This window comes from Ipomoea triloba, chromosome 12, assembly GCF_003576645.1.
Source record: "Ipomoea triloba cultivar NCNSP0323 chromosome 12, ASM357664v1".
In the NCBI taxonomy this organism is placed as follows: Eukaryota; Viridiplantae; Streptophyta; class Magnoliopsida; order Solanales; family Convolvulaceae; genus Ipomoea; species Ipomoea triloba.
In genome coordinates, this window is record NC_044927.1 from 6,799,519 (window position 1) to 6,819,230 (window position 19,712).

General features: G+C 33.2%; 2 pseudogenes; both read left to right on the forward strand.

Annotated features, from left to right (window-relative positions):
• The first annotated feature begins 9,062 nt into the window (after positions 1-9,062).
• On the forward strand, positions 9,063-10,407 carry LOC116000353 (annotated as a pseudogene).
• Positions 10,408-17,456: 7,049 nt separating this feature from the next.
• Positions 17,457-19,010, forward strand: LOC115998926 (annotated as a pseudogene).
• The last annotated feature ends 702 nt before the right edge of the window (positions 19,011-19,712 follow it).

Sequence of the window (19,712 nt, forward strand, 5' to 3'; positions counted from 1 at the left end):
TTTGCAAGTTTTATCCCATTTTAAAGCAAGTTTCAAAAATATTGGGGATCCCGAAAGAAATGAAATTCTTGATTTTCTTTGCCAATATTTTGGACCCAAAAGATAAATTGAAATATATGACTTACCAGGCCAGTTTGTCTAACTGAATGATGAAGTGAAGGACAAACTTTGTTTAGAAAAGGCCCAAGCTACAATGTTATAATTGTATATTGATAATGTTACCACCTATTTTGTGCATGTGCAATCTGAATCATCGACCAACTTGATGTGCAACCTGTCCAGTTTCATACTACAATTGGTAGGCCTCAGTCTAGGTTTGAAAAGCCAATTCAAAATACAAGAATGGAAGGTGGTGAAGCAGTAAAAAAATTGAGCTTCAAGTGTATTTAAGTGAATAAAGAATTATGGAGGAAAGTGATAAATTTGATATTCTTAGATGGTAAAAACTAAATAGTGAGAGATTAGTTTTCAAAAAATAAAAATAAAAATAGTGAGAGATTAGAGACGTCAACCGGGCGGATGACATACCCCCATCTCCGCTCATAACTTTCTTCCCCATTCCCTGTCTCCATCTCTATCCCCACGAGGATTATATAAGAATAGGGAACCCCCACCTAATTAATAAGTTTTAATTCGAACTGCATGAACCCGTCCGATGCATAAGGCTAGCTAATGGTATGAAATTTTGCAAGTTAATCTCATTTTAATGCAATTTAAATTAAATTAGTTACTAAAATATCAAAAAAATAATTACATTTATTAGTAGCTAATTAAAATGCCCTACGATATGATCTAAATAAATAGAACGGGAGGGTATCCACCTCACCTTTGTGAATACCTGTAACACCCCAATTTTCAACTCTTACATTTATTACAAAATCCTAATATTACAATACATTGCGGAAGCGTCTAACCAGCAGAAAAACTCGGTGTTACCGCCACGCTCAGGTATCTCTCCTATACCCAAACGTTAAGGCTAAACTTACAACATCGACATCCACTCCCATCTTGTTTAGAGCTCATCGGGCTACTAGAGTCCACACTAATCTGCATCTAATAAAGGACACAATGAAGTGTAGTTAGCACGACGGCTAAGTAAGAAAATCCATTTGTCACTTAAAAGTAGACAAAGGTTTGAAAACATTTTTAGTTTAGAAGTTTAAAAAAAATCATTTTCATGTCCTTTCAGACAAGTTTGCAAAACTTTCATTTCCAAGAATTTCATCATTTGCAAATAGAACCGCAGCTCTAATGCTCATAATAATCTGAACCGCAGCCCAGAGTAACAATAATTTTCATAGTCAAAAATTCACTTAGTTTCCCCTGAGTAAGCACGAGGCTTTCTTTTTTCATAACTCCATCTCTTCTCAGCGAATAGACTTCGCTCTGTAGTATGAATTGATCATACAAACCTCGGGCCATGGCATTTCCAGCCTTCCCGTAGGTCTCCTTATCCCAACCTAGGGCCATGGCACTCCAGCCCTCCCGTAGGTCCACCCTTATTCCAACCCCGGGCCGTGGCATTTAAGCCTTCCCGTAGGTCCCCACCTTATTCCAGAAACTAAGGGTTTGAAAACATTTTCCTTCCTTCAGTTTTTCTGTCTTAAATCATTTCTTTTGGACATATTTCACCAATGAGTCCAATATTTGAAATCGGCTACCTCTTTAGCCCTTGAAGGATTTTCAAACATCATTTTCTGACAATAATCAAGTGAGGTATTTTCCTCAAAAAAAAAAAGGTTTTGACAACCTTTATATCAAAATAGCATACGTTTTTCAACGTAAGTTTTCATAAACATTTTTGGATACACTTCATATGTCCATCTCACACTTAAAATCAACCAACATCCTTAACTATCGTCCTCAACAACTTCCACTATGATCAACACCATTAGATCATAACTTGAGGATATCGTACATCCAAATATATATAAATTCTAATAGGTAAGGTCATTGCCTAACCATAACCCAAAAATCATGAGATTATCATTTAATCTCCATCATTAATCCATGTCCTTAGCATCACCTGATCACCATTAACTCACTAACTACCTCACAATTATCACTAAGACATCCATAATCATACTAAGCATAATTCAGAAAATTTCAGCTTGGCGCAGTCCGAAAGATTGAGCCGGTAAAAATAGTTCCCGAACTCTTTTTCACATGAAATTTTTATGGTAGAACCCTAACTCATAGTACTTGATGTTCATAAAAAGTTTTGGTCATCTAGGTTCACGAATTAACACAGAAAATTCCATTTTTGCCCTTGGCAGTGTGCTGTCCGGAATTTCCTCTCTCTCTGGACCAGTTTTGGAAACAATTCCGAAAACCATACTTATACTACTCCGATCATTATGAAATTTTATATGTAGGTTCTACACTTATAGAAATACATGTCCAAAAAAAATAGGATCAAAATACCTTACCAATTTTTCCCAATAAATCTCGGAAGTTACTGCCAGAATCTACCCTGATTTCCTTTCACTATTTTCACAAGTATAAGCCTATATGGACATAAATATAACATATACAAGCATATCCAAGCTATGAACATGTATACAAAAATATTCCCAAAGTTCCAAAACACCATGTTTCAACCAAATAATCAATTATCTAATTTCAAGTGACTAAACCGACTTAAGGGAATTCCTTACCTCTTTTGGAAGATCCTAAAAAAAAATGGTAGAAATTGTTGTTTTCCTTCCTTTGAGTCCAAGATCCTAAAAATATCACCATAACAACAACATTTCCATGCACCTTTAGTTTACTCTTAAATTCTAAGAAGGTTTCAACCAAACAAAGTCTAAAATCTTACCTACACTTAGACACTTGAGTTTGAAAAATGCTTGGGAGCTCTTTGATCACAATGGAAGACTAAACAATTTTATTTTTTTCTTATTCTTCCTTGGGTGATCTACGAAAATGGGATGGAGTAGGATGAGAGAGATGATGATGTGAGCTCTAGCTTGAAGACTAAGAAATCAAGTGCAATTGCACCATACCTCATTAATGCTAGCATTAAATGATCAATCTTAGGCTAGATTTGGTTGCCACATGTCATCACCCTATGGAGTCTCTAGGAAGATCACAATTTATTTGGCCAGTTTATGGTTAAATCAGATGAAAGCTCGGAGGATTATAACTTAATTCGGGAAAATTCTAACACCAAAATTATCCTAAAAATAATCCCATCGCTAATCACCAAAATTGGGAATTTTTCGGTATCTCGCGAAATATAGGTACGAGATTCGTAACAATTTTACCTCTTTACAGTCCGTTTAAAATTTTCTTGAACTAACTAGAAGTTCAGGCTTAATCATATGATATTTAATAATCTCAATTCTAGAAAATTCGAACTGAATCTATATCCTTAAAATTTCCTCGGTTCGTGACCGGTGCGTAGTTCGCAGCCTAGCGATAACTAATCCTTAAAAAAAATTATTTCGTGCATCAAACCGTCTTCTCTTAAATGTCATAACTTAAAGACCTATTTTCCGAACCTCAAACTTATCGGAAAATACGAGGGGTTACAATACCAAAACATTATCTTTCAAAAACTGTTTTAATTTACACAATAATGACTACCAAACCAACATAGGATTAAATCAGATATAAATATATTCTAATATGAACTCTGATGGATATATTAGAGACGAAATTGATCAGGAAAGAAGTGACCTGGAAGCGACCCGAAAGAAGATCCTGACTGGGGGCGGCCTTTGTATGAGGGTGCGCCAACCTGAGGTGGCCCCGGCTAGAGGTATCCTCAGGTTGGGGTGGCCTTTGCCCAGGGCGACCTCAGCTGGAGGTGGCCTCGGCCCAAGGAGGCCTCATCAGTCTTGTGCACTACATGCACGGACGAGGTCAAGGGAGATCCAACCACCCGCCCTATTCTCATGAGAGCGGTTAGGGGAAGCCGGGGTATAAATTGACCATTATTGTCTTGATTAAAACATCATTCAACAAATTCATTCACTTGTAATCATCTTACAACAATATTAATAATACAAGAATTGTCTCCACAACATATATTTATTGTTTAATTTCCATTTTAGTACCTGAGTTAATTTAATCCATCAAACTCAATAAAAATTTAATTATGAGAAGCGTAACCTTATATATAGTAGCAGATGTAATATTAGAAATCAATGACATCTTAGTTGTGCTCCCTCTCACGCGATAGAACTATACAAAAAAGATTAGATTTTTTGTCTCACTTGTTCGGAACTTTAGATGTGTATATGCTATATGTTGTACATCCAATATCTTATTCAATTTAACCAAACTACTTAATAAAGTGAGTTAATTAAGTTGCACCACATAATTAAAGTCTTAATATATACGATACACGGAAAAATCTTACATATGTATGTGCACAAAACCTATGTCACAACGCTATGAAGTGGCTGGTTTCGATGCTCTAGTCCTAAGCTTGTCATAAGCCAATTGCATGGAAAATGTTAAGGGCACTTTTCGAAGTATTCTTCTCATTACATTTTTTATAAGAAAAATTGTAATTTAAAATTATTAGGTTCTCTTTTTGAAAACTAAAATTATTATTTTCAAATAACAAAAACTCACAAGTTTAGATAATATTTCAAACAAAATTGAAAAAACTAACAAGGAGGAGAGATGAAAACCATGGTTGATGGTTACGGTGGTGGTGGCTGCGGCGGCGGAGTGGTGACCGTGGTTGATGGCTACAATGGTGTGGTAAGGAGGAAAAGAAGAATTGGTGGATGGCTAGTGGTGGCGGTGAGAAGAAGAAAAGAAGATGAAGAAGAAGAAAAATGAGCGGACGATAGTGGTGAGGAGGAGAAGAAATTCGAAGAGATGAAGATGAAGAAAAATGAGTGAATCTAAATCTAAAAATATGTGAATCTAGGATACGAAGTCAGTTATTTGAAATAACCGACGTCGTATCTTCACTTTAAAAAAAAAAAAAAAAGCTTAAACATATAGCTGAGGTCTTCTTGGAACCGGCATTATATGTGTAATTTTTTTAAAAAAAAAATAAATTGCTGAAAGCACAACTATTTTAAAAATAAATATATAACGTGTGTAATTTTATTTTTTTAAAAAAAATTAATGAGATTTAAAGTCAGTTCCAATAAGAACCGACGTTAAAAGCTCAATATTTTTTAAAACATGTGTAATTATTCTTTTAAAAAAAAGTAATGAACTTTTTGCGTCGGTTCCGTGATTTCGTACGTGAGGAACCGACTTATGCCCCTCAAATATGTCAATTATTAATGTAACCCTTGAATAATTAGTTGTGTAAATGTTCTCCCTCAATTTTTAAAATGTGACATATATTATTGCTCTCACATGAATTATTAGTGGTGTAAATGTGTTACCAGCCAGTTTTCCTATTTGAAGACCACTTTTTTCCTCCATTTTTCTTTCTTCTTTTGTTCTCCTTTCGTTGACAACAATGTTTCTCCTTCTTCCTATTAGCGTAGGGACAATATATGTCAGGTTTTGAAAATTGAGAGATAATATTTACACCAATAATAATTCAAGGGTGACATTGAGGGATAATATTTACACCAATATATATCAATAAATTGGATGAAGAAAAATGAAAAAAAAAATTATAATTTTTTTGAGTTACTCGATATGAAAAAAATAAAGTAAAAAAAAATAATTAAGGAGTATCATATTACCTTAATAAACGAACATAAACAAACACTACTTACCGAACATGAACATGAGTAGTTTATCGAAAATTCAGTTTACTAACACCTGTAACCATTACCTAACAACATTAAGAGTTAATTATTACATGCACCCTAATCCATCATAATATATAACTATTGCGTTATTGTAGCACCAAACTTGTTATAATCCAGAGTTGAATTCTCTTCATCCACTTGTTTACGCTGTACGGTTTTAGCTTGGCCCTATTCTTAGTGTATGTGTACATTATCATCAATGAAGAAATCCCATCAACAATAAAAAGAGTTACGTACTACTCGTGTTATGCGTGCAAATCACAATAAAATAAATGAATAAGGTCCAGAGTTACGTACTACTCGTGTTACGGGTGCGAATTTCAATAAAACAAATGAATAAGATCCAAATTGGGCACTGAATGAAACGTGAAAATGTAACTTGTTTATTGAAAAAAAATACAATTAAGTCATTCAACACTTCAGATGTATGCAATTTCACCTGATAGCAAGTTAACACTTTAATTTTTTAAAAAAATCATTTTCTTGCATAAAATCTGCTGCAGAATGTGCCTGGTCCTTTCCTTTCTTCCTTTACTCTTTCTTCCACCATCTACTAGGCAAATTAAGCAAACTAAGCTTCAATCATTCTTTCAAAAAAAAAAAAAAAACAAAACTTCAATCAGAAATCTCCAAATCAACTGTGAAATTCTCAAATCACGCCTAAAATCCCTATTTGTTTCGTTGTTGCTTCGGGGTTTCTTCAGATTGAAATTTATCCGTTCGTAGACTTCATCAATATGCAGTTTCAATTTTTTATAGCCCGTTTTGTTCGCTGAAAAATATTTGAAGGGTGTATATGTTCATACAAAAGAACTAGGTACTGCAACAAATTTTTTGCAAATTATAATGATAGAACGTGCACTGTGAAGAGAGATTTTAGCACCAAAGTAATGTTTGGTCCATCTTTTGTTTAACTTAGCTCCAAAGTAGTGCACTGCGAGAAGGGAATCCTGCTTCATTCTACTTATTAACATCTTAATTAATTATTATATAAAATTATAAACTGAATATATATTTCTCAAAAAAAAAAAACTAACTATATATTGAAGCAGATTTTATGCTTGAAAAGGATTTTCAAAAATAAAAAGAAGAAATGAAAAGGAAACTTTAAAAAAATGTCAAATCATCATCCACGTCAACATGCAACCTGCTAGATGGAGTGTTAACCTGCTATCAGGTAAAATTACATACATTTGGAGTGTTGAGTGACCTAATTACACTTATTTTTCGTCCAGTGACCAAATTTTACTTTCATGTTTCGTTCAATGGCCAATTTGAACCTTATTCCAAATAAAAATAAGAAATGAAAAAGGAAATTTAAAAAATAAAAATGCCAAATCATCATCCACGTCAACATGAAACCTGCTATCAGATGAAATTGCATACATTTGAAATGTTAAATTGCTTAATTGCACTTTTTTTTTCATTCAGTGACCAAATTACACTTTCACGTTTCGTTCAATGGTCAATTTGAAGCTTATTCCTAAAATAAAATAAACTGAACGAATAAATTAACTGTTAGTTTGCGCGATAGTGCGGAATTAATTAAGGACTATTCAAAATGGAATTGTTTAATATATTAGAACGTTGTATTTTATCAGCATTAACTAATGTTAGTAGTATTACTGTATTAGCTTAACCATATTTTTTACAGTCCAAATGCCATTTAACAAAGAGGAATACAAATCGCAACTTTCGAAATAATTGAAAGGATAATGTAGATACATAAATCATTTGTGAGAAAAATGTCCTATATGCATATAATTATTCAGGGGACAAAAGTACTATTTTTTCTATTAAAAAATTAATTTATAATTTTATTTTAATATAAATCATAATCATCATCATTAAAATAATTAATACTCCGTATTTTATAAGAAAGAACTTTGTAATGAATTTATGTTTATGGTTTTAAAAAAATAATGAATCAAACATTAAAAAAAATAATAATAAAACTTTCAACCAAATATATTAGGACTATTCTCTAACTTTTAGCCAAATACTTGAAACTGAAAATGTTATCTAAAAAATGAATCACTTTTTAGAAAAACATTTTATTTCCAACTGATCTTAATAAATTCTTAAAGTTGCAGAAGACCTTGTGGTATAGTGGCATCCGGTTTACGCTCCCACATGGAAGAAAGTGGGTTCTCGCCTCAGTGGAGGCGACTGTTGATATTTGTGCTTGGATTCACGCCTAGCTATGAACAGATACTACGTTGTAATAGAGTGAGTAGCACTCAAAAAAAAAAAAAAAAGTACTTAAAGTTAGAATTTTCATTGAAAAGTTTGAAAAGTCTAGCTATTCACCCCACCTCCAACTTCTCTTTGTATTTAACTGGTGGGACTATCATTGTGGTATATATAGTATTGTTGAATTTTCTTTTATATATTGATAACCTATTAATAAAATAATAGAACCACTAACTATTGAATTAAATTCTCCTACTATACCAAACTAATAAATATTACTAAATGTTCAACAATTTTTTTTAAAAAAATAAAGATAAACATAAAAATACTTATAAGGTATAGATAGATCAAAATATGAGTTAATTCCATTTTTTGTTCTAAATTTATAGGTGACAGTCCAAATTTATTTTTTTATCAGAACGTCCATATTTGGTCCTAGTATTATTGTAGTATAATCATTTTTGGTCCTCTATCGGTAACAGACCCTTAGGGCGGGCCCAGCCCGACCAGACCACAACCGACCTAAAGATCTCACCTTCCCGTCCGACCTTCTTTGTCTACCAAGCTTGATCGAGCGTTAGACTCGTGGAATGGCTTCGCGGTCTACAACTCATTGACCTGTCTAGGTCGGACCGACCTACTGGTGCCTCGTGCTGCTATGCAGTGTGCTCAGGGATATCAGGGCACATGGCTAAGTTCCTTTGGGCTTCTGCCTAGATCCGTGCATGGCCTCCACGTGCTGCACACGTCGTTGGCCTAAGACCTTTCCTCTTGCGACCCATATAAATACCGCATTTATTACTGTCAGAGGGGACGTACTCTTGGCTATTTCTACACACTAACTATTAGTTCAGATACCTCTCAACCACTATCATGTATATCGGGCTCTTCCTATTAAACCAACAAGCAGACTAGGCTAAGGATCCAAACCCGGAACTGGCCTTGAACCATACATCCTAGAGAATACTCTCTGTATATACTACATCAGTATAAAAATGATCGAAATACCTTGATATTTAACGACATTTTAACAGTTTTATTGATAGAGAACTAAAAATGGAATTAAGTCATCTAAATATCTAATAATTGTATTTAATTAGTTGGGTTGAAATTTGATTCATTTGAAATAGCTTAAGGTCCATGCTCTGCGCCTATAATTTCCTTTATTAGGCTGGAAGGTACGTAATATTTAAATTTTTCAATAAACCTTTGCATGGGAAGTCGATCTCTCCGGCCACCAAAATTTGAGTAAATAAATAAATAAAAATAAAATAGAAAACATACACATTCAAGTCTATTTGAATTAATATATAAATAGGCACCTTCCCTGTTTTGAATCCGACATATCTTCTAAAAAAACTTAACAAAGCATTTACAGAGAAATAGGCACAACAATGGTGAGTCTCCAAATGGCATCCATAGTCCTATTGGCTTTACTAGCTTCGTTTGCTAGCGCATATGATAACAACCCATTGCAAGATTTTTGTGTTGCCGATCCCCAAGCTGCAGGTACACATTTACATTTTTATAACGCCTTCATATAATTTCTCTCTTCTGTCAAAATTTATGTGAGACCGTCTCAGCAATTTTTGTCTGTGACACAAGTTAGATTGTAGTCAGATCAACTGGTTATAAGTAACAGTATATTTATTTCAAATTGGTACAAAAAACTATCTTAAATTCGAGCCGTCTGGTTCTCAGTTTCTTGGTTAACTAAATTGTGCTATTATATATATTGGTTGATACTTGCAATGCATGCAGTGTTTGTGAATGGGAAGCCTTGCAAGGACCCAAAACGTGTTGAAGCAAATGATTTCTACATGGCTGCTGGGTTTAACACCCCTACTGGAGGTGTTAATCTTAGTTCTAATGAAAGTTTCTAGATGTGGACCGATTCCCAGGGCTGAACACCATGGGGTTATCAATCGCTCGTACAGATTTTAAACGCAATGGCATAATCCCACCCCACACCCACCCTCGAGCCACTGAGGTTGTGTTTCTTCTGCAAGGCAAGCTTTACGTTGGCTTTGTCTCTTCAAATCCACTCAACGGTCAAAAGAATAAGCTTTACTCCAAAACTCTTAACCCTGGCGACGTCTTCATTTTTCCCAAGGGACTTGTTCACTTCTTCTACAACGTTGGACGCACAAATGCTGTAATGTTTTCGGCTTTCAGTAGCCAAAATCCAGGATTTGTGTCCGTTGCTAATTCTGCCTTTGGATCTGAGCCGCCAATTTCAGACGATGTTCTCACCAAAGCATTCCGCCTCAAGAAAAATGACATTGACTCTCTTCAATCTCAGGACTGGGATCTTGTCTAATAATCTGCTGCTGTGCTATTATTACTTAATATAATCATGTTGAGTCGTATGCGGTTTCACATAAAATATACTATTATTAAATAATGAATGTAATATTATGTTTCTCTATATCAATTTAAATTTGTAATTGGTATCTTCCGTAATGTGAAGGATGGAATGCTCTATTATTAAACAATATAAGAAGTTTATTATGGTATGAAATTTTGTGAGTTAATCCCATTTTAAAGCAAATTAAAATGAATTAGTTAATAATTAAGATTATCGTTTCCTGCAATAATCTCTCACTTTCTTTTTATATTATAAATATAATAATAAAATAACAAATAAAAAAGAAAATGCAACTATAAAAATCAGGCTTTCAAGACTATTATAGTAGCCTTGCAAGCCACATAAGCTAACAAAATAATATAAAAACGAAAAAATATATATATATTTACATTACTTTCCACATCGTCTCGAAATGGGCTCGTTTACTAGGATGAGGATAGCCTAATAACTTCTCAAAAATAAATTGTTACATTTATTAGCAAGATAAAATGCCTTAGGATTTAAATACATAGAACATGAGGGTAACCACCTGACCTATGTGATACCAAAACATTTGTTGAAATTTTTTAGCAAACATGACATTTTAAGTGACTATTTTAAGTCAGGTCAAAGTGGATTCGGTGTCTCCGAAATAAGACTAAGAAATTGATATATTATATGCTCAAAATGGATAATGCGTGAAATTGATTATCAAAATAAACTCATTTGAGTTGAAAAATTATGATGGGAAGGATTGAAAGTAGTCTTTATCCCACATTAGATTGAGCTTAAAAAGGCTTGACTCATGTGTACCCATGACCTGCATACACGCTTGGCGTCACTTTACAGTTTTACAAGAAAATCATATCCTTTAATTTAATTTGTCCATGTTTCTTCTCACAAGGGGGAGCATGTCTCTAAGGCCTTAGAGAGTTGTTTGATTGAGTGGGAAATAAAAAATGTATTTACTGTCACCGTAGACAATGTCTCTTCCACTATGGGCTTTTTTAAAAGCAAATTGTTGTCTTGGGGTACAAACTCGACCCTATCCGACAAAGAACCACAAGGAGTTAAACCAGCCTAGGTTACCCATAACCTCTCGGTTGTAAGTAGAGCACTCTTACCACATGGGCTGTCCTTACAAACAGGGTACAAACTCTGTTAGGAGTCACTAATGCACATGAAGTGCATAGACCACATATTGAACTTGGTGGTGCAGGATGGGTTAAAATTTACTGATAGTTCGGTTATGAGGATTAGGGATGCTGTTAGATGCGTTAGGAATTCACCTGCAAGTCTCCAAAAATTTAGAGATCTTGCTAATCTTTTCGAGATGGAAGCAAAATGTGTTTTACAGCTAGATGTTCCAACGAGATGGAATAGCACTACATTATGTTTAACATGTCATACAATACAAGGAGGTGTTTGAAGCATATGAGGACAATGAGATTTATATATTACGAAGATGAAACAAATGTCGTATTATATTTTTTTAAAAATAAAAAATACATATTGCGTCGTTTTTTTTTTAAATAACCGACGCCATATGTGATTTTTATTTTTTTTTTAAAATATTATAAGAACGTCGTTTATTTTTTTAATCATTAAATTTATTTTACGAATCTACCTAAAACATGTGCATCAATTTTACAATTCACATCAAGTTTCAAAACCTGTGCAACAAATTAACATTCAAACTAATAAATTTCTCAATTAATCAAACTAATAAATATCACAACTAATTAGACTAATAAATTCTACAATTACTAATAATACTTTGAAACTACAATTATTAATAACAAGTATTTAACATAAATCTCATAATTCATCAAATTAAAAAAGTAATTTATTAAGCCATATATTCATCAATAAAAAGCTTGCACCATATGTCTCTAACTTCATCAATATCTTGTCGATTGTAGGCAATCTTCCTTGTCTCTCTAAATTCTACAATGTTTAAAAGAGATAAATAATTTATTATAAAAAAAAAGAGATAAATAATTAATAAGTTTGTATATTAATACGGATTATATTGTTGCTAATTTTCCAGCAGCCCTAGCCCAGCAACATGGTTAATATTTATTTAGAAAAAAAAAAAAGGTGTGGAGGAGTTGGCGGCCCCCGCAGGCCTAGGGAGGCGCCGCGGGGTAGCTATTTTTGGGCCCTTTTTGGGCGGGCTTTGGCGGGGCCCGCTCTGCCGGCCAGTTTTGATAGCTCTAGTCACAAGTCAATTGCATGGAAAATGTTAAGGGTACTTTTAGAAGTATTATTCTCATTACATTTTTTTATAGAAAAATTTATCATTTATGCCCCTCAAAATAATTTCAATTATCAATGTCACCCTTGAATTATTACTGAAGTAAATGTTGCCCTTAAAATTTCAAAATGTGACACATATTGCCTTACCCTGAATTATTAGTGATTGATAAAAGACTAGGGATTTGGGTTCACCTATTAGATAATTAACTAACCATCCTAAGTATTGATTCATGCGATTATAGTGATGATTGCTTCATTTATATCCTAATACTCCGTCGAGCTACTAGGTTGTATCCAATTAACTGTGATCATCCGTCGATATTTCACCAACATTAATTGAACCCATTAAGCAACAACCAAAACTCACCACAAATACCTAAAGCTATGTCTAGTTTAGGTCAATTATGTCTATCTTACGAGGTCCAGGTTCATAATTCACCTGTCAGTTCTTCTTATAAACCCTAATGATAGAAATATGCAATGGCCAGTCACACAATTCACAACTAAAATTCATAAGATAAATATAATCAAGTTCAATTATTTAACTGAAACTTAGAAGAATCAACACACGAAGAATAGTCAATTAATCTAATCCAAGGCTAATCCAAATCCCTAATTAAAACTTCTAGCCAATAATCATAATTAATTGCATGAACTATTCAAGAAATTATTAATCTGGAAATTTAATAAACAAGAATAAAAGTGAAGAAAAAGGAAAATAATTCAAGCCTAAGAAGAAGATAGCCGCGATTAGAACTCGAAAATTCCTTGCGATGGAGTCTTCGCTTCCGCGCCAAAGCCGCTGCTGCGCACCCTAGCCTTAGTAGTCTACTCCTTCACTTTCCCTGTTCTGTCTCTTTTTCTCCCTCTGCCAGAGCCGAAATAAATACACCTAAACTCAGATGAGCCTTTTTGCTTCGTCGTTCCTTTTCTTTTGCAAACCCCAAATTAATTCCCTTTTCTTTTTTTTTTCCTTTTCTTGCGTCATGCGTCAGTTCCAGTAGCCCCAAGGGAAACCCAATTTAATTTTCCTCCTTTTGTTGCAGTCCTGCGTCCCTCAAAGACAAATCAAATCAAATAAAATAATGTTAAGTTAATAATAATTATAACCTAATGACGCAACTTAACTAAACCTAATTATTAAAACATTTATCTAAAATTATTGAATATATAAAACTACCAAATAAATGTAATCCTATGGTTAAAATAAAATTCTTATTTATATTAATAAAAAAATGCAACATTAGCCTAATATTTATTAAAACCAATCTAAACTAGTAACTTATAAATAAATATAATATTTATAATAAGATCAACACTAAACTTAATTTATTTATGCAAATCACTTACTAAAATTACTCTAAAAATGTCTAGAAATTAAGCTTATCAATTAGTGGTGTAAATGTGGTTAAAACCGTTTTTCCTATTCGAAGACCACTTTTTTTCCACTATTTTTCTTTCTTCGTTTGTTCTCTTTCCACCGACAACAATCTTTTTTCTTCCTCCTATTAGGGTAGGGGCAATATAATATATGCCACGTATTAAAAATTGAGAGGTAATATTTACATCACTAATAATTTAAGAGTGACATTGATAATTGACATATTTGTGAGGGGCATAAATTATAAATTTTCCTTTTTATATTTGAATAAATTGGATGAAGAAAAATGAAAAGAAAAAATTATAATTTTTTTGAGTTACTTGATATGAAAAAGTAAAGTAAAAGAAAAATAAAGAATAAGTATCATATTACCTTAATAAACGAACATAAACAAACACTACTTGCTAAACACGAACACGAGTAGTTTATCGAAAGTTCTATTTGCTAACACCCGTAGCCATATCATGACCTAACAACATTAAGAGTTAATTTATTACATGCACCCTAATTTATATATATCATGACCTAACAACATTAAGAGTTAATTTATTACATGCACCCTAATTCATAATATATAACTATTGCGTTATTGTAGCGCCAAACTTGTTATAATCCAGAGTTGAATTGGCTTCATCCACTTGTATAGGCGGTACATTTTTTTTTTTTTTTTTTTGAACGAAGACGGTACAGTTTTAGCTTGGCCCTATTCTTAGTAGATGCATGTGCACATTATCATCAATGGAAGAAAACCCATCAACAATAAAAAGAGTTACGTACTAAAATAGGTGGTATATATGCGATCGAGCTGTGGATAGACTGCGTCTCTCTATCTCCTCATGCCACAAATTTTGCCAAGCTTGTAAGTTGTAATTAATATGATCACGTGCACAAAAGAAGAAGTTAAAAAATAGGAATAAAAGTCAAATAGGCTACTCAACTACTCACCAAAATGTAATTAGGCCACCAAACTCAAAAAACTACAATTAGGTTCCTCAAGAATAACACAAATTCATACAATTTGATCAAAAATGACTTGTTTACCTGTTGATACGCTGACATGCCAATTACCAAATTTAAAAATAATTTTAAATTTTATTTTAATAATTTTAAATAAAATAATTATTAAAAAAAAAAAAAGCCCTTTGCGGAGACGAAGGGCACCCCTTGGTCTCCGGCCAACAATGGAGAACCCTTCCTCTCCATGGCTGGCCGGAGATGAAGGGGTGCCCTTCGACTCCGGCGGATTCTTTTTTTTTTTATAAATATTTTAAAATAATTATTTTATTTAAAATTATTAAAATAATATTTAACAATTATTTTTTAATTTGGTAATCGACACGTCAACGTATCAACATGTAAACAAGTCATTTTTAGTGAAACTGTATGAATTTATACTATTCAGTGACCTAATTGTAGTATTTTTTTTTTAGTTCGGTTGCCTAATTATATTTTGGTGTGTAGTTGAATGGCCTATTTGACCCTTATTCCTAAAAAAAATATTATGCATGCAAATCACAGTAAAATAAAATAAATAGAACGAATAAATTAACTGTTAGTTTGCGCGATAGAGAGGAATTAAGGACTATTCAAAATGGAATCGTTTAAAATATTAGAACGTTGTATTTTATCAGCATTAACTATGTTACTAGTAGTCTAGTATTAGCTTAACCTTATTGTTTACGGTCCAAATGCCATTTAACAGAGAGGGACAAAAATTAAAACTTTCGAAATAATTAAAGGTGTAATGTAGATACATAAATAATTTGTGGGAGAAATAATGCGCTATATGCATATAATTATTCAGGGAACAAAAATACTATTTTTCCTATTAAAAAATTAATTTATAATTTTATTTTAATATATTGATAACATATTAATAAAATAATGTATAGAACCACTAACTATTGAATTAAATTTTCCTACTATACCAAACTAATAAATATTACTAGCCATTAGCCATGCTCAAATGGCATGTAGTGGCTCTCTCATACGGGGGTCACGAGATCGAGTCTTAGTGAAGGCGATACTAACTCTTTGTGCTTCAACAGGTTGAGAAAGTATGTATGAACAGATACTACTATACGGTATAGATAGATCAAAATATGGGTTAATTCCATTTTTAATTTTTTCCTAGATTTATAGGTGGTAGTCCAGTTTTAATCAAATAAATAAATATTACAAAATGTTCAACAATTTTTTTTAAAAAATAAAGATAAAATAAATTAAAAATACTGATAAGGTATAGATAGATCAAAATATGGGTTAATTTCATTTTTAATTTTTTCTTAGATTTATTGGTGGTAGTCCAATTTTAATATTTTTTATCAGAACGTTCACATTTGGTCCTAGTATTATTGTGGTATGATCGTTTTTGGTTCTCTATCAACAAAACAATGTTAATGCCGTTAAATACAAAAACATTTCAGTCTTCAATTATAGATTTTTTCAAAAAATAAAAAATAAACATAAAAATATAGCAATGTCAACTCACTTTGTATATGATGGGGATTATTCCCTGGACACTGTGCCTGTATGTTGGTCGGTAACGCCTCTTAGGGCAGGCCTACCCCGACCCGACCTAGAGATCTCGCCTTCCCGACCTTCTTTGCCTACCGGGCTTGACCAAGGGTTAAACTCGTGGAATGGCTTTGTGGTCTTCAACTCATCGAACTGTCTAGGTCGGACCGACCTACTGTTGCCTCATGGTACTCTACGGTGTGCTCAGGGATATCAGGGCACGTGGCTAAGTTCTCTTGGACCTCAGCCTGGACCGTGCATGGCCTCCACGTGCTGCACATGCCGTTGACCCGGGACATGTCCCCTTCTGATCCATATAAATACCACATTAATTACTGTCAGAGAGGACTTTTGGCTATTTCTACACAACTATTAGCTCAAATATATTTGACCCACTGTCACGTATACCGGGTTCTTCCTATTAAACCAACAAGCAGACTAGGCAAAGGATCAAAACCAAGAACCGACCTTGAACCGTACATCGTAGAGAATACTATCTGTATATACTACATCAGTATAAAAATGATCGAAATGTCTTTCTATTTAACGATATTTTAACAATTTTGTTGATGGAAGACAAAAAATAGTCTTGCCATAATAATATTATAATCAAATGTGAATGTTCTGATAAAAATAGATTAAAAGTGGACGGTTACCTATAAATCTAGAACCAAAATAGAATTAACTCGTCTAAATATTATCTAATAATTGTATTTAATTTGTTGGGTTGAAATTTGCTTCATTTGAAATAGCTTAAGGTCTATACTCTGCGCCTATAATTTCCTTTGATAGACTGTTAGGTACGTAATATTTAAATCTTTCATTAAACCTTTGCATGGGAAGTCGATCTCTCCGGCCACCAAAATTTGCGTAAATAAATAAATGAAAATAAAATAGAAAACATACACATTCAAGTCTATTTGAATTACTATATAAATAGGCACCTTCCCTGTTTTGAATCCGACATATCTTCTAAAAAAAACTTAACAAAGCATTTACAGAGAAATAGGCACAACTAACAATGGTGAGTCTCCAAATGGCATCCATAGTCCTTTTGGCTTTACTAGCTTCGTTTGCTCGCGCATATGATAACAACCCCTTGCAAGATTTTTGTGTTGCAGTTGCCGATCCCCAAGCTGCAGGTACACATTTACATTTTCATAATGCCTTCATATATATAATTCCTCTCTTCTATTAAAATTTGTGTGAGATCCTCTCATCAATTTTTGTCTGTGAGACTGGTCAGGATTTAATATCACAATTTCAATTATAAGTATTGTAATATTTGTCATTAATAACAGTACAATATAATCAATTTTATCCTAAATAGTATCACAATTTCACATATTAATATTACAATATCTATCATAAGTATTACACTTTATTTCATAAGTAACACTTCGTGTATAAAGTATTACAATGTTTAAATTAAAATTACACTTTGTAAATATCACAATTTCAGTTATAAATATTATAACATTTATCATTATGAACAATTATTTTTAGCTAAATAGTATCATAATTTCACATTTGAATACTACTAACATCTCTTATAACTTATAATTTATAAGTAACAGTTTATTTATTTTAAATTGGTATAAAATTTTCAGTAATAAGCTAAGTATTATGATTTTTATCATAAATTAACCAACATGGTTGGTGTGGTGGTTCAGCACCTTGTCCTTAAGCATGAGATCGGGGGTTCGATCGTTCGATTCTCGCCCATGTGAATGGAGCAAACCATTTGGTCAGTCCTCTACTACTTAGTGTGCTGACCGTTGAGACGAGGGTTAGTCCTCTGGCTGTCAGTTGAAGGGATACCTTTGGGAGCATTACGTCTTTCTTTCTTCTACTCTCAAATATTATCTACTGAACTAGTGAACTAAGCATTACGTACTCTTTCTTTCTTGGTTAACGTAACTATATTGGTTGATACATGCATGCAGTGTTTGTGAATGGGAAGCCTTGCAAGGACCCAAACCTTGTTGAAGCAAATGATTTCTACATGCCTGCTGGGTTTAACACCCCTGCTGGAGGTGTTAGTCAAGGTAATTTGGGACTGTACTGTTAGTAAAGTATCTAAATGTGGACCGATTCCCAGGGCTGAACACCATGGGGTTGTCAATCGCTCGTACAGATTTTGAACGCAATGGCCTAATCCCACCCTCGAGCCACTGAAGTTGTGTTTGTTCTGAGAGGCACTCTTGAAGTTGGGTTTGTCTCTTCAAACCCACTCAACGGTCAAAAGAATAAGCTTTTCCCCAAAACTCTTAAACCTGGCGACGTCTTCATTTTTCCCAAGGGACTCGTTCACTTCCTCTACAACGTTGGGCGCACCAATGCTACGGTGTTTTCATCTTTCAGTAGCCAAAAGCCAGGATTTGTGATCCTTGCTAATTCTGTCTTTGGATCTGAGCCGTCAATTTCAGACGATGTTCTCACCAAAGCATTCCGCCTCGACAAAGGAATCATTGACTATCTTCAATCACAGTCCTGGGATGATAGATCTTGAATATTAATCTGCTTCTGTGCTATTATAATAATGTTTGAGTTGTATGCGGTTTGACATAAAATATACTATTATTAAATAATGAATGTAATACTATGTTTCTCTATCAATTTAAATTTGTAGTTGGTATCTTTCGATTTCGCTGTCATTCTAAATATTTGTAATGTCAAGGATGGAATGCTTTATTATTAAATAATAATAATAATAAGTTTATTATGGTATGAAATTTTGTGAGTTAATCCCATTTTAAAGCAAATTAAAATGAATTAGTTACTGATTAAGGTTATCAAAAAAAAAAAAAAAGTTATCATTCTCCCAGCAATACTCTCTCACCTTCAAAATCTCATTTCCACATCATCTTGAAAGGGCGTAGCACTACAAAAAAACGTGTTTATGCGCGAAGATTCACAACTAAAAATAGCTACAACGGATTTAACGACAAAATTTTTTTGTCGCAAAATTTCGTCGATAATGCGTTGCTAATCTGTCGCTAATTTTCAATTTTTAAAAAATAAGTAAATTCGTCGCTAGTCCGTTGTTAAATTATCAACGGAATGAATCCGTCGCTAAATCCGTCGTTATTTCCGCGTTTTTTTTTTTTTTAAGTGTAGGATGAGGATAATCTAATAACTTCTCAAAAAATTAGTTAAATTTATTAGCAAGATAAAATGCCTTAGGATTTTTTTTTTGAAAGGAATGCCTTAGGATTTAAATAAATAGAACATGAGGATAGCCATCTGACATATGCGATACCAAAACATTTGTAAG